Genomic DNA, 6,800 nt, shown 5'->3' on the forward strand with positions numbered 1-6,800 from the left:
GGGACATAGACATCACTGACAAGGCTAACATTACTGCCCATCCCTAATTGCCTTTGAACTGAGTGGGTAGTTTTTCAGAGGGTGCTTGAAGGTCAACCACATTACCGTGGGCCTGAAATACGGTAGATTTCCCTCCCAAAAGGACATTTGTGAACAGGTTTGGCTTTTATGATAATTGACAATGCTTTCATTGTAGCCATTGCCGATGCTAACTCTCAATTTCAAAATTAGTCATAAAAGCATGTCACTATGTAGGGGCAATTGCCCACCTGCTAACACCCACTTTCCTACAACATAAATGATCCACTCCAATTCTTTGGAGTGGGGTTTGAACTCATGATGTTCTGAGGTAAGAGTGCTAATGACTGAGCTAAAGTTGACTGTGTGCATGTATGCTAGCACACAAATCTCTGTGAGTGGGCAGTTGTGTGTGGTCAGGGTTAGGGTCAGTTGAAACCTCATCCATGACTAAGGAACTTGTTGACACATATGCTATTGACACTCACACTTAGAAATGAACATGAAAATGAACATGAACATTGTTGATAAGAGTGTTGGAACAAAATCATCACATCTAACAAAGAAATTGAAAGAGTATCAATAGGAACTGTGTTAAACAGCATTAAAAGGAAGTCACTCAACAAACAACGACAGAAATCTTTGACTCCTTCTTTCATATCTAAGCGTTTAAATAAAGCGGTTAAAATCCTCGTCAACAGGAAATGATTGTGTTCTAAGGTGAGTGACTCAGTTCAGTGATGTGGGCAATTTCCCCACACAACGACATCAACAAATGAGAGTTTAACAATACACCACCCTGTACCTAGGATTCTAGAGCTTTGTGATGATAGCAAAATAATTTGAAATCTTGAGCCTCTATTAGGCTCCATTGTGCCATTCCAGGACCCAGATAGACTCCCTGCTGGTAACATCATGAAACAGCCGTGAAGTGAGGGTGGGGATGGTGAGGAGTGACGGAGAAGGAGAGAGATTCAACTCAAGGACTCCATGTGGCTGATGAAGTTAAAGGTTTTTTCTATGGAATATGTGAACAAGGAACAAGAGTAGGTCACTTGACTCTTCAAACCTCTTCTGCCATTCAACAAGATCATGGCTGATCTGATTTTAATCTCAACACTACATTTCTCCATATCCCTGATAATCTTTCATCCTCTTGGTCATCAAAAATCTGTCTAATTCTGCCTTAAAAATATTTAAAGATTCTGCAACCACTGCCTTTTATGGAAGGCAATTCCAAAGATTCACAATCCTCTGAAAAAGATATCTCCTCACCTTTTTTTAAATTGGCACTCCCTCATTTTAAACTATGACAAAGACTATAAATGAGGACATTAAGCATTAACGTTACTTCATTTTTTGAGGGATGTATTTTATCCAAAAATTATTGTCTCAGAATGGCATGTATCCCAGCACACCTTGTTCATTTGTTCTCACTCCCCAGTTCAAATGGTTTTCATACCATAACTCATTAGAAGTCCGAGCTGATAATGGCATGATGAGAAAAAATGGCATATCTAGGATGTTGGTGAACAACAGGACCAGCAGATAATGTCAAGCAATGAGACTTAAGGACAGAAAATGAAACTGGGGAACAACAGTGAAAGTAATAGAGTGAATTACAGTTACATTAGACACAGAATGAGAAATAGAGAGAAAGATTGGTTTAAGAGACATAGGAAGGAGACAGATAGGAGAAGTTCTAAAGGAACAATTTACTACAGACAAAAATGGAACTCATCACTTAAATGGCTCTTTCTCTGAGACAAAGAATTACAGGAACATAAATCTTTTCAGCACATGGATTGTTAAATAATAGCCTTCACTTTCTGTTTCAATAAGGGGCAAACTGCACCCGACTCTCCCTGTCTGTTTGCACATATATGTTCAATTTATTTTACTTCATTCTGTAAACCTTGCTCCACATTTTTACAGAGATAACAAGGTGTAGAGCTGGATGAACGTTTCGAGATCCAAAACATCAGCTTTCCTGCTCCTCTGATGCTGCTTGGCCTGCTGTGTTCATCCAGCTCTACACCTTGTTATCTCAGATTCTCCAGCATCGGCAGTTCCTACTATCTCTCCACATTTTTCCAGCTTAGAGTTCAGGACTGAGCCCAAAAGATGCCTTTTCTTTCTCTATGAAAACCATTTGAACTGGGGAGTGAGAACAAATGAACAAGGTGTGCTGGGATACATGCCATTCTGAGACAATAATTTTTGGATAAAATACATCCCTCAAAAAATGAAGTAACGTTAATGCTTAATGTCCTCATTTATAGTCTTTGTCATAGTTTAAAATGAGGGAGTGCCAATTTAAAAAAAGGTGAGGAGATATCTTTTTCAGAGGATTGTGAATCTTTGGAATTGCCTTCCATAAAAGGCAGTGGTTGCAGAATCTTTAAATATCTTTAAGGCAGAATTAGACAGATTTTTGATGACCAAGAGGATGAAAGATTATCAGGGATATGGAGAAATGTAGTGTTGAGATTAAAATCAGATCAGCCATGATCTTGTTGAATGGCAGAAGAGGTTTGAAGAGTCAAGTGACCTACTCTTGTTCCTTGTTCACATATTCCATAGAAAAAACCTTTAACTTCATCAGCCACATGGAGTCCTTGAGTTGAATCTCTCTCCTTCTCCGTCACTCCTCACCATCCCCACCCTCACTTCACGGCTGTTTCATGATGTTACCAGCAGGGAGTCTATCTGGGTCCTGGAATGGCACAATGGAGCCTAATAGAGGCTCAAGATTTCAAATTATTTTGCTATCATCACAAAGCTCTAGAATCCTAGGTACAGGGTGGTGTATTGAGCTAGCCCAACCATAGCAGGTCACAATGGCTGTTGGATGGCCAGCAGAATTTCAAGGATCTATATTCAATTCAGCAGAGCATGGAAAACATACGAACTGGAGCAGGCCACTTATCTCCTCAAGCCTGTTCTGCCATTCAATGAGATTGGCAACCTAACTCCATAATTCCAACCTTTACTCAGATCCCTAAATGGAAACCTATCAATCTCAAACTTTAACAATTGGTCTAACATCGATTGCATAAATGAATTCCAAACTTCTACCACCTCATCTTTGAAGAAATATATTCTAATTTTGCTCCTGAATGGTTTGGTTCATTTTTTTTAGGTTCTATCCCTTAGTCCTAAACTCCCCAAAGAGATGAAATCATTTTCCTCTTTGATCTGCTCAATTCTCCCTCACATTTGAAAATACTGATTGAATCAGCTTTTAACCTCCTAAATTCAAAAGAATACAAACACAGATTATGTAAACTCCCTTCGTAACTTAAACATTGGTGTCCAGCTATCCTTTCAAAATAAATTACAATCCTTGTAAATAAAATATTGAAATTTTTTCAATACAGAATAAGAAATTGATCAGCAGGTGGACTGCAGCAGTTCCAGGAGGTAGCTCACCACCACTTTCTCAAGGACAACCACCTTCTCAAGGGTAACTAGGGACATGTAAGAAATGTTGGCCAGCTAGTGACACTCACGGTCCACGAATGAATAAAAAGAAATGCCTACACCAAATGTTCCTTCTGGTTGAAGCTGGTGGACCTTTTTATACACAGTTTCATTTTTGCTACCTTCAAAACTACTCAAGTTGTACTTGTATCATAACTGCTCCACTGTACTTAGAAAAGCTACCAACCATCACATTTGTGGATTTCCTGGAGTTCAAAGTAACCAAATTTTATGTGCTTTATGAGAAAAGTAAACACTGTTCTGTTTAGGCTAGAGCTTTTCCACTGTAAAGTAAAATCATAACCATGACTTTAATGACTTGTACTTTCAACTCCTTGCTAATAATGATGTAAATTAATAAGTACTGCAGCTTTTGTTTTCCCTGGGCAAAATAAGAAAACCACATAAATGATGGTACTGATTCAAGTGTTAGTTGCTCTTTTTATCTTTAATTGCTATTATAGCACTGCCTTTTTTTTTGTATTTGTTCAGCATTTATGAGAAAGTAATGGTGATCTGAATCTTGAACTGTTGCAGCCCATGACAGAACAAACCTCACACATTTCATATATTAAAATGAAGAATCTGCAATATAAGCAGGTCCTAAGGGCCATATTCAGGTCAAGATCAGAACCTGATGAACAAATGTTAATGGACAAATAATCCGTATTGACAGACGTGGTATGTTCTAGGCACTGGGCCAGATAATCAGAAGACTGGCTAAACACAAATGGCTAATAGAAAAGGTACCAGAAATGATTATGTAGTAAGGTACAAACCATGCAAAGAACAATGATAATATCACATAGACTCATTTAAGAAAATTCTATAGTATGACTTAATACATCAAAGTGTTTCAGACTGATTAAAATGACCACAACATGTTCACAAGTTTCTATCACATTTGCAAGATGTAAATATAAAAGGTACAACACACAACAGCCCACTGATATTAAACCTGATCTGGTTACCAGAATAAACTGATTAGTGTAACATGTGTGAATCTTTCTGGATGTGTCCTCATGTGAGTAATTGTCACTATAAGTAACCTTACAGTTATATGTTTTATTAAAATGTATTAAAGTATTACATGGAACTGTGTATTTAATAGTTCTCAAGTTTATTCAAAGCGATTGGATATGGTTTCTCTTGTAAAACCCAGTGTAGATTCAGCCGATTAGGAAAACAAACCCTTGTTTACATGGGGCACTGAGGGTAAAATCAATCTCACTCTCAGCTAGAGTAGGATTGAATGGTGGAATAAGCTGAAGGAGCTTCCTGGAAGTGAACTGTGAATTCCAATAATATGATCTTTCATAGAATAACGGATTGATATGGCTCAGAGAGAGGCTATTTGGCCCATCAAGTATGTGATGACTCTTTTGAAGAACAAACTTGTTAGTTCTACACACATCCCACTCTTTCTCCCTGAATTATTTAAACAATTTTCTTTTAAGGTGACTATTGAATCTGCATTTACTACCTTGCAATCTAAATCCTAATTATTCCTTACATAACATTTTGCATCATTGTCACCTCTGGTTATTTTGCAAATGACATAAATCTATTCCCTTTGGTTTATGACCCCCTGTAGCCATTGAAAACAGTTTAGTTATTCAATTTAAACCTTTCATGATTTTAGACAACACCATCAAGTCTCCTCCTAATTTTCTCTGCTTAATGGAAAACAATACCAAATTTCCCAGTTTTTCCACATAACCGTAATCCCTCATCCCTGGAAGCAATGTTCTCTGAAATGTGTTCTGTTGTCTGACAACCCCAAATCACCAAACAACTGTGATTGTCCCCTTTAAATTACCATGCATGTGGGGTGTCTGCAAAAAAAAAAACTTTAAAGGCCCATGCACTTAAACAAACCACCCATGCATCCACAAAGAAAATGAATGTTGCCCAGAACCATTCTGGTAAATCTCTTTTGCACCTTCTCCAAAACCTTCCCATTCTTCCAAAAGTGTGGTGCACAGAATTAAACACTAAATTACAGCTGGAGCTGAACTATTGTACTCAGTGCTTTTCAAAAGAACTCAGAAAATCACACTGGGGTATCACAGAAAGATATCTGTCTCATGAGTACCTTGTCATGAAAGCACAATGCAGTCGATGCTTGAAATCTGAAATATAAACAGAAAATGCTGGAAATGCTCAGCAGGTCAAGGAGGCTTCTAGGGATGGAGGAAAGCACTGTTAATATTTCAGTTATGTAATTTGTCATCAGAAGCAGATACCGTAAACATAAGTATAATGTGACAGTTTATATCTGAGTAAGTGGTCACTCCTCTCAATCCTAGCTTTGGAACTTTCCTGGTCCAAAATGCCCATAAATGATTTCCTGCAGACCAACAGTCCCTGCAATTCTTACGTAAGTATCACACTGCACGTTAAACAATAGATTTGATGATTCCATGCTTAGGACTAACTTATTTCCAGGAGATACATAATATGTGATAGATTCTGATGTAAGCAAACTTTGGAGTAATAGGACAACGGCCTCTGTCGAACTCCTTTAACCCTCCTCTGCTCTGATAGTTCTACACTATGCACACTACACCCCTCCTTAAGCCTCCCATCTTCTCAATTCTCACTGATGAATCATGACAGTTTTCAAACCTCAAACTGGGGCCACAGTGGGAAAAAAGATTGGGAAACACTGTCTGAAAGATTGGGATTAGGAGGCCAGTAGCAGGAGGCTGGGTGCTTGGCAGCAGCTAGATGCAAAAGTCCAAGTGATAAAAACTCCTTGGATACCATGAACCCAAATTGACATTGGACTGGACATCAGAAAATCAAACTTCTGACACGTGTAATCTCAGTTGTAGCTGAGATGATTATGGAATCAGGACATGGTTGAAGAATAGTAGCTAATGATAAAAGTTGTCATAGTCCCAGAGAACCCAGGGATTGCTCTCTCATTACAGAGAGCGACGACTGGAAATGAGTTTAATCTGAGGGTCACCTTGAGACAAAGGTCGAGGTTCAGAATGCTGGATCTTTATGGTAACCTCAGAGGGCAATACAGAATGTCAATATTGTGGCATGAAAGCTCCAGAGCAGAATTTTCCTGAAGCTGTATATACAAAAGAAATGAGTTTAGTCACTGTATTCCTCCACAGCTTGACATTTCATCTGTACTCCAATGCTCTCACTTGACTACGTCCAGCCCATTGACCATGGCTCCACTAGGAACCGTCTTTGAACTGCACACGTGTCCAGCACGAGACAGCGTGCACTGACCGTTATGAAACTCAGCGCGAGGCTCAGCAACGGAGCCGATTGACCAG

The sequence above is a fragment of the Rhincodon typus genome, chromosome 32, assembly GCF_021869965.1.
Source record: "Rhincodon typus isolate 14 chromosome 32, sRhiTyp1.1, whole genome shotgun sequence".
Taxonomy (NCBI): Eukaryota; Metazoa; Chordata; class Chondrichthyes; order Orectolobiformes; family Rhincodontidae; genus Rhincodon; species Rhincodon typus.